Source organism: Scyliorhinus torazame, chromosome 4 (genome assembly GCF_047496885.1).
Source record: "Scyliorhinus torazame isolate Kashiwa2021f chromosome 4, sScyTor2.1, whole genome shotgun sequence".
In the NCBI taxonomy this organism is placed as follows: Eukaryota; Metazoa; Chordata; class Chondrichthyes; order Carcharhiniformes; family Scyliorhinidae; genus Scyliorhinus; species Scyliorhinus torazame.
Genome location: NC_092710.1, coordinates 31,396,389 through 31,405,948, shown reverse-complemented (window position 1 = coordinate 31,405,948; position 9,560 = coordinate 31,396,389). Strand labels below are relative to the sequence as shown.

The following is a 9,560-nucleotide window of genomic DNA, read 5'->3' as shown; positions in this document are numbered from 1 at the left end:
CCTGTCCCCCTCTCTCTCCCTGTCCCCCTCTCTCTCCCTGTCCCCCTCTCTCTCCCTGTCCCCCTCTCTCTCCCTGTCCCCCTCTCTCTCCCTGTCCCCCTCTCTCTCCCTGTCCCCCTCTCTCTCCCTGTCCCCCTCTCTCTCCCTGTCCCCCTCTCTCTCCCTGTCCCCCTCTCTCTCCCTGTCCCCCTCTCTCTCCCTGTCCCCCTCTCTCTCCCTGTCCCCCTCTCTCTCCCTGTCCCCCTCTCTCTCCCTGTCCCCCTCTCTCTCCCTGTCCCCCTCTCTCTCCCTGTCCCCCTCTCTCTCCCTGTCCCCCCTCTCTCCCTGTCCCCCTCTCTCTCCCTGTCCCCCTCTCTCTCCCTGTCCCCCTCTCTCTCCCTGTCCCCCTCTCTCTCCCTGTCCCCCTCTCTCTCTCTCCCTGTCCCCCTCTCTCTCTCTCTCCCTGTCCCCCCCTCTCTCTCTCTCTCCCTGTCCCCCTCTCTCTCTCTCTCTCCCTGTCCCCCTCTCTCTCTCTCCCTGTCCCCCTCTCTCTCTCTCCCTGTCCCCCTCTCTCTCTCTCCCTGTCCCCCTCTCTCTCTCTCCCTGTCCCCCTCTCTCTCTCTCCCTGTCCCCCTCTCTCTCTCTCCCTGTCCCCCTCTCTCTCTCTCCCTGTCCCCCTCTCTCTCTCTCCCTGTCCCCCTCTCTCTCTCTCCCTGTCCCCCTCTCTCTCTCTCCCTGTCCCCCTCTCTCTCTCTCCCTGTCCCCCTCTCTCTCTCTCCCTGTCCCCCTCTCTCTCTCTCCCTGTCCCCCTCTCTCTCTCTCCCTGTCCCCCTCTCTCTCTCTCCCTGTCCCCCTCTCTCTCTCTCCCTGTCCCCCTCTCTCTCTCTCCCTGTCCCCCTCTCTCTCTCTCCCTGTCCCCCTCTCTTTCTCTCCCTGTCCCCCTCTCTCTCTCTCCCTGTCCCCCTCTCTCTCTCTCTCCCTGTCCCCCTCTCTCTCTCTCCCTGTCCCCCTCTCTCTCTCTCCCTGTCCCCCTCTCTCTCTCTCCCTGTCCCCCTCTCTCTCTCTCCCTGTCCCCCTCTCTCTCTCTCCCTGTCCCCCTCTCTCTCTCTCCCTGTCCCCCTCTCTCTCTCCCTGTCCCCCGCTCTCTCCCTGTCCCCCGCTCTCTCCCTGTCCCCCTCTCTCTCCCTGTCCCCCTCTCTCTCTCTCCCTGTCCCCCTCTCTCTCTCTCCCTGTCCCCCTCTCTCTCTCTCCCTGTCCCCCTCTCTCTCTCTCCCTGTCCCCCTCTCTCTCTCCCTGTCCCCCGCTCTCTCCCTGTCCCCCGCTCTCTCCCTGTCCCCCGCTCTCTCCCTGTCCCCCGCTCTCTCCCTGTCCCCCTCTCTCTCCCTGTCCCCCTCTCTCTCTCCCTGTCCCCCTCACTCTCTCTCGCTGCGTCCCTCACTCTCTCTCGCTGCGTCCCTCACTCTCTCTCGCTGCGTCCCTCACTCTCTCTCGCTGCGTCCCTCACTCTCTCTCGCTGCGTCCCTCACTCTCTCTCGCTGCGTCCCTCACACTCTCTCGCTGCGTCCCTCACTCTCTCTCGCTGCGTCCCTCACTCTCTCTCGCTGCGTCCCTCACTCTCTCTCGCTGCGTCCCTCACTCTCTCTCGCTGCGTCCCTCACTCTCTCTCGCTGCGTCCCTCACTCTCTCTCGCTGCGTCCCTCACTCTCTCTCGCTGCGTCCCTCACTCTCTCTCGCTGCGTCCCTCACTCTCTCTCGCTGCGTCCCTCACTCTCTCTCGCTGCGTCCCTCACTCTCTCTCGCTGCGTCCCTCACTCACTCTCGCTGAGCTCGAACGGCTGAATGGCCCAGTCCTGCTCCTATTCCTTGTGGTCTGTTATTGCTAATTATCTCTCTGTTTATCTATTTAAGATTATCCGGAAAAGTGGGATGGGAATGAATTCGGCATCGTTTTGGATTTGGATACTGGAGAAATCATCATTTGGGGTAAGTATTTACAAATGAGAGGGGCGATATTGTTGGAGAGGACAGTGTGAAACAGATTGGTAAGCTCGAGGAAATACTTGTTAGGAAGGAAGATGTGTTGGGCATTTTGAAAAACTTGAGGATAGACAAGTCCCCCGGGCCTGACGGGTTATATCCAAGGATTCTATGGGAAGCAAGAGATGAAATTGCAGAGCCGTTGGCAATTATCTTTTCGTCCTCACTGTCAACAGGGGTGGTACCAGGGGATTGGAGAGTGGCGAATGTCGTGCCCCTGTTCAAAAAAGGAACTAGGGATAACCCTGGGAATTACAGGCCAGTTAGTCTTACTTCGGTGGTAGGCAAAGTAATGGAAAGGGTACTGAAGGATAGGATTTCTGAGCATCTGGAAAGACACTGCTTGATTAGGGATAGTCAGCACGGATTTGTGAGGGGTAGGTCTTGCCTTACAAATCTTATTGAATTCTTTGAGGAGGTGACCAAGCATGTGGATGAAGGTAAAGCAGTGGATGTAGTGTACATGGATTTTAGTAAGGCATTTGATAAAGTTCCCCATGGTAGGCTTATGAAGAAAGTAAGGAGGCATGGGATAGTGGGAAATTTGGCCAGTTGGATAACGAACTGGCTAACCGATAGAAGTCAGAGAGTGGTGGTGGATGGCAAATATTCAGCCTGGATCCCAGTTACCAGTGGCGTACCGCAGGGATCAGTTCTGGGTCCTCTGCTGTTTGTGATTTTCATTAATGACTTGGATGAGGGAGTTGAAGGGTGGGTCAGTAAATTTGCAGACGATACGAAGATTGGTGGAGTTGTGGATAGTAAGGAGGGCTGTTGTCGGCTGCAAAGAGACATAGATAGGATGCAGAGCTGGGCTGAGAAGTGGCAGATGGAGTTTAACCCTGAAAAGTGTGAGGTTGTCCATTTTGGAAGGACAAATATGAATGCGGAATACAGGGTTAACGGTAGAGTTCTTGGCATTGTGGAGGAGCAGAGAGACCTTGGGGTCTATGTTCATACATCTTTGAAAGTTGCCACTCAAGTGGATAGAGCTGTGAAGAAGGCCTATGGTGTGCTCGCGTTCATTAACAGAGGGATTGAATTTAAGAGCCGTGAGGTGATGATGCAGCTGTACAAAACTTTGGTAAGGCCACATTTGGAGTACTGTGTACAGTTCTGGTCGCCTCATTTTAGGAAGGATGTGGAAGCTCTGGAAAAGGTGCAAAGAAGATTTACCAGGATGTTGCCTGGAATGGAGAGTAGGTCTTACGAGGAAAGGTTGAGGGTGCTAGGCCTTTTCTCATTAGAGCGGAGAAGGATGAGGGGCGACTTGATAGAGGTTTATAAGATGATCAGGGGAATAGATAGAGTAGACAGTCAGAGACTTTTTCCCCAGGTGGAACACACCATTACAAGGGGACATAAATTTAAGGTGAAAGGTGGAAGATATAGGAGGGATATCAGAGGTAGGTTCTTTACCCAGAGAGTAGTGGGGGCATGGAATGCACTGCCTGTGGAAGTAGTTGAGTCAGAAACATTAGGGACCTTCAAGCAGCTGTTGGATAGGTACATGGATTACGGGAAAATTATATAGTGTAGATTTATTTGTTCTTAAGGGCAGCACGGTAGCATTGTGGATAGCACAATTGCTTCACAGATCCATGGTCCCAGGTTCGATTTCGGCTTGGGTCATTGTCTGTGTGGAGTCTGCACGTCCTCCCCGTGTCTGCGTGGGTTTCCTCCGGGTGCTCCGGTTTCCTCCCACAGTCCAAAGATGTGCGGGTTAGGTGAATTGGCCAATGATAAATTGCCCTTAATGTCCAAATTGCCCTTGGTGTTGGGTGGAGGTGTTGAGTTTGGGTAGGGTGCTCTTTCCAAGAGCTGGTGCAGACTCAGGGGGCCGAATGGCCTCCTTCTGCACTGTAGATTCAATGATAATCTATGATTAATCTAGGACAAAGGTTCGGCACAACATCGTGGGCCGAAGGGCCTGTTCTGTGCTGTATTTTCTATGTTCTATGTTCTATGTTCTATTCTGTTCTGTTGAGAATTCACTATCTTCTTTGAAAATAAAACCCTTCCTTTGAAAACATTGCCTCATTCCCACTACTTGCTGTAAATATCCTGGCAGCTTCTGTTGTGGAAATTGGAGAGGAACATTTATTCCGTTTGTAACCCCGTGGTGCACCTGTCCTGGTAGTGTTTGATGGGGACAGTATAGAGGGAGCTTTACTCTGTATCTAACCCCGTGCTGTACCTGTCCTGGGAGTGTTTGATGGGGCAGTGTAGAGGGAACTTTACTCCGTATCTAACCCCGTGCTGTACCTGTCCTGGGAGTGTTTGATGGGGACAGTGTAGAGGTAGCTTTACTCTGTATCTAACCCCGTGCTGTACCTGTCCTGGGAGTGTTTGATGGGGACAGTGTAGAGGGAGCTTTACTCTGTATCTAACCCCGTGCTGTAGCTGTCCTGGGTGTGTTTGATGGGGACAGTGTAGAGGGAGCTTTACTCTGTATCTAACGCCGTGCTGAACCTGTCCTGGGAGTGTTTGATGGGGACAGTGTAGAGGGAGCTTTACTCTGTATCTAACCCCGTGCTGTACCTGTCCTGGGAGCGTTTGCTGGGGACAGTGTAGAGGGAGCTTTACTCTGTATCTAACCCTGTGCTGTACCTGTCCTGGGAGTGTTTGATGGGGACAGTGTAGAGGGAGCTTTACTCTGTATCTAACCCAGTGCTGTACCTGTCCTGGGAGTGTTTGCTGGGGACAGTGTAGAGGGAGCTTTACTCTGTATCTAACCCCGTGCCGTACCTGTCCTGGGAGTGTTTGATGGGGACAGTGTAGAGGGAGCTTTACTCTGTTTCTAACCCCTGTGCTGTACCTGCCCTGGGAGTGTTTGCTGGGGACAGTGTAGAGGGTGCTTTACTCTGTATCTAACCCCGTGCTGTACCTGCCCCGGGAGTGTTTGCTGGGAACAGTGTAGAGGGAGATTTACTCTGTATAAAACTCCGTGCTGTACCTGTCCTGGGAGTGTTTGATGGGGACTGTGTAGAGGTTGCTTTACTCTGTATCTAACCCCGTGCTGTACCTGTCCTGGGAGCGTTTGCTGGGGACAGTGTAGAGGGAGCTTTACTCTGTATCTAACCCTGTGCTGTACCTGTCCTGGGAGTGTTTGATGGGGACAGTGTAGAGGGAGCTTTACTCTGTATCTAACCCAGTGCTGTACCTGTCCTGGGAGTGTTTGATGGGGACAGTGTAGAGGGAGCTTTACTCTGTCTAACCCCGTGCTGTACCTGTCCTGGGAGTGTTTGCTGGGGACAGTGTAGAGGGAGCTTTACTCTGTATCTAACCCTGTGTTGTACCTGTCCTGGGAGTGTTTGATGGGGATAGTGTAGAGGGAGCTATACTCTGTATCTAACTCTGTGCTGTACCTGTTCTGGGAGTGTTTGATGGGGACAGTGTAGAGGGTGCTTTACTCTGTATCTAACCCCGTGCTGTAGCTGCCATGTGAGTTTTTGATGGGGACAGCATAGAGGAACCCTTACTCTGTATCTAACCCTGTGCTGTACCTGTCCTGGGAGTGTTTGATGGGGACAGCGTGAGTGAGTGGTTGTGTCAGTGTATAAGTGAGTGAGTGTGTAAATGTGAATTAGTTAGTGTGTGAGTATGTGAGTGAGTGACTGTGTCAAGAGTTACTGAATGTGTAATGGTGAGTTTGTGTAAGAGTGAGCAAGTCAGTGTGTGTGTGTATGTCAGTGTGAGTGATTGTGTAAGTGAGTTTGAGTGTGTGGGCGAGTTAGTGTGGAACAATGAGTGAGTAGGTGAGTGAGTGTGCGAGTGTGTGTGTAATAGTGGGTGTGAGTGAGTGTGTGTGAGTGAGTGAGAGTGAGTGAGTGTAAGAGCGAGTGTGTGTGTGTGTGTGTGAAGGAATGTGTAAGAGTGAGTGTGCAAGTGAGTGCTTACGTATGAGAGAATGAGTGTGTGTAAGACTGAGTGAGTGGTGTGAATGTGTAAGTGAGAGTGTGAGAGTAAGTCAGTGTGTAATAATGAGTGAGTGTGTAGGAATAATTGAGTTTCAGTGTGTGAGCGAGTGTGTAATAGTGAGCAAGTGTGCATCAGGGTGTGTAAGCGTGATTTCGTTATTAAGTGCGTGATAGTGTGTGTTAGTGAGCGATTGTGTCAGGGTGTGAGTGAGTGTGTAAGAGTGAGTTAAATCTAACCCCTCAATTTGGTTTCACTCTGTAACACACTCCTGGGTATCTGTTATTCTCTATATATGATGTGGAGATGCTGGCGTTGGACTGGGGTGAGCACAGTACGAAGTCTTACAACACCAGGTTAAAGTCCAACAGGTTTGTTTCGATGTCACTAGCTTTCGGAGCGCTGCTCCGTCCTCAGGTGGCAGGATTCACCTGAGGACGGAGCAGCGCTCCGAAAGCTAGTGACATCGAAACAAACCAGTTGGACTTTAACCTGGTGGTGTAAGACTTCGTCCTATTCTCTATATAAACTATCCTGAACCCCTCGATTAGATTCCAGTCTGTAACTCATTCCTGGGTATCTGTTATTCTGTATATAAACCATCCAGAACCCCTCGATTAGATTCCAGTCTGTAACGCACTCCTGGGTATCTGTTATTCTTAAAATAAACTATCCTGAACCCCTCGATTAGATTCCAGTCTGTAACTCATTCCTGGGTATCTGTTATTCTTTATATAAACCATCCTGAACCCCTCGATTAGATTCCAGTCTGTAACTCACTCCTGGGTATCTGTTATTCTATATATAAACTATCCTGAACCCCTCAATTAGATTCCTGTCTGTCACTCACTCCCGGGTATCAGTTATTCTATATATAAACTATCCCGAAGCCCTCTATTAGATTCCAGTCTGTAACTCACTCCCGGGTATCTGTTATTCTATATATAAACTATCCTGATCCCCTCGATTAGTTTCCAGTCTGTAACTCACTCCCGGGTATCTGTTATTCTGTATATAATCTATCCCGAAGCCCTCCATTAGATTGCAGTCTGTAATTCATTCCCAGATATAATCTATTCTGTGTATTAACCAACGATATGCCGGACTGAGATGAGGAGGAATTTTGTCACTCAGATGGTGGTGAATCCTGGGAATTCTCTATCCCAGAGGGATGTGGAGACTCAGTCATTGAGCCGGTTCTGGACTGCGATTGATGGATCAACAAGAGGCACGTGGATAGGGCCGGAAGACGGTGTTGAAATGGAAGAATCTCCATGATCATATTGACTGGTGGAGTGAGTTCGAAGGGCTGAATGGACCAGTCCTGCTCCTATTCCTTGTGGTCTGTCATTGCTAATTATTTCTATGTTTATCTATTTAAGATTATCCGGAAAAGTGGGATGGGAATGAATTCTGCATCGTTTTGGATTTGGATATTGGAGTAATCATCATTTGGGGTCAGTTCTGTTATGTTGATAATTTGCGATCTCTTTTCAAAATAAAACCCTTCCTTTGAAAACATTGCTTCATTCCCTCTACTTGCTGTAAATATCCTGGCAGCTTCTGTTGTGGAAATTGGAGAGGAACATTTATTCCGTTTATAACCCCGTGGTGCACCTGTCCTGGTAGTGTTTGATGGGACAGTGTAGAGGGAGCTTTACTCTGTATCTAACCCCGTGCTGTAGCTGCCCTGGGAGTGTTTGATAGGGATAGTGCAGAGGGAGCTTTACTCTGTATCCAACCTCGTACTGTACCTGTCCTGGGAGTGTTTGATGGGGACAGTGTAGAGGGAGCGTTACTCTGTATCTAACCCCGTGCTGTACCTGTCCTGGGTGTGTTTGATGGGGAGAATGTAGAGGGAGCTTTACACTGTATCTAACCCCGTGCTGTACCTGTCCTGGGAGTGTTTGATGGGGACAGTGTAGAGGGAGCTTTACTCTGTATCTAACCCTGTGCTGTACCTGTCCTGGGTGTGTTTGATGGGGACAGTGTAGAGGGAGCTTTACTCTGTATCTAACCCCGTGCTGTACCTGTCCTGGGAGTGTTTGATGGGGACAGCGTCGAGGAAGCTTTACTCTGTATACATCATCGTAATGTAGCTGCCCTTGGAGTGTTTGATGGGGACGGTTTAGAGGGATGTGTAATCTGTTTGTAACCCCATGATGGACTTTTGCTAACAGTGTTTGATGGAGATTCTGAATCTTGAATTGATGTATTCTGTTAGTCTCCCCATCTTATCTGTCTCTGCATCTCTCTATCTCTCTCTGAGAATCTGTCTAAACAAATCCACGATCAGCAGTCAGCCATTTTAAGTTACTTAACGGTGGCCATTTTATGTGAGCACAACACTGAGACAATTCGGACAGTTGTCCAAGTTAGTGTCAAACAAAAACTGAAGGAAAGAGTTGTATTTAAACATGATATGTTGGGCAATGTGGATGTACAAATGGAGCTTGTACACCAGTCACTGAAAGAGGAGAGGGGGGTGCAGCAAGCAGTTAAGAAGGCCAATGACACGTTGGCCTTCATTGCAAGAGGGATTTGAATTCAGAAGTGGAGATGTCTTCCTGCAGTTACACAAGGCCTTGGTGAGACCACACCTGTAGTATTGCGTATAGTTTCGGTCTCCCTAACTGAGAAAGGATATAGTTGTCAAAGAGAGAGTGCAGCGGAGGGTCAATCGTCTGATAGGGAGGTTGCCGGACTGTCCTAGGAGGAGAGATTGGTTCAATAGGGCCTGAATGAGCCCTGTTTCTCCAACCTAACCCTGGAGATCAAATCCCACATTCCTGGTGATTTCTCCACTCTCAAAGATGGAAAGATATTGACTAAGTTTATAGCAGAAATTGACTGATTTCCAAATCGCATTGACATAAAGGGATATGGGGATAGTGTTGGGGAAAAGACATTGAAGTGAAGATATTTCACAGCTCGATTCACAGAATACAGACAGCAAAGTACCTTAAATTTTGGAAGTGCCACAAATGTTGTCAAACATTTGGGAAATGATTGGAAACAGTTTGGACTGAGATCTCCTCAGTGACCTGTGTGCAGACCCCACCCCCGACTTTCTGTCAGCAATGTCCCCCTCGGTGTGGTTCCTGTGTCTGCTAAGGAAGACACTTGTCCTGTCTATGGTTATGTTAATTCAGCAGTCAGCAACAGATTCTGTCCTGTCCTTATTTCTGTCTTTGGTTTAACATTTGTTTCCCTCTGAATTTCTGACGTGTTTGGAATGACTATTCGTCTGTCGCCTTAGAAAGGCTTTCCATAGAATGAGTAAAAACCAGCAAGAAATCACAGAATGTGAGTTAAACACAACTTCATTTCTGCCTCCATTTTAAGAGAAGATTCCTGGCCAGACAAACAAAGCTCATTGCAAAGTTTCACTTCATATTTTACCTGTTGTTCACAGACAGATTTCTTCAATGAGCCTCGCTGTGTCCCCCACTCTCTCGCTGGGTCTCCCACTCTCTCGCTGGGGCCCCCTCTCTCTCGCTGGGTCCCCCTCTCTCTCGCTGGGTCCCCCTCTCTCTCGCTGGGTCCCCCTCTCTCTCGCTGTGTCCCCCTCTCTCTCGCTGGGTCCCCCTCTCTCTCGCTGTGTCCCCCTCTCTCTCGCTGTGTCC

At 49.9% G+C, this 9,560-nt stretch overlaps 1 long non-coding RNA gene across 1 annotated transcript; it reads left to right on the top strand.

Moving 5' to 3' along the window:
- The first annotated feature begins 1,731 nt into the window (after window positions 1–1,731).
- LOC140411577 (uncharacterized) lies at window positions 1,732–7,453 on the top strand. Its single transcript, XR_011940871.1, has 2 exons — window positions 1,732–1,962; window positions 7,317–7,453. It is a non-coding gene; the product is annotated as an uncharacterized lncRNA (long non-coding RNA).
- The last annotated feature ends 2,107 nt before the right edge of the window (window positions 7,454–9,560 follow it).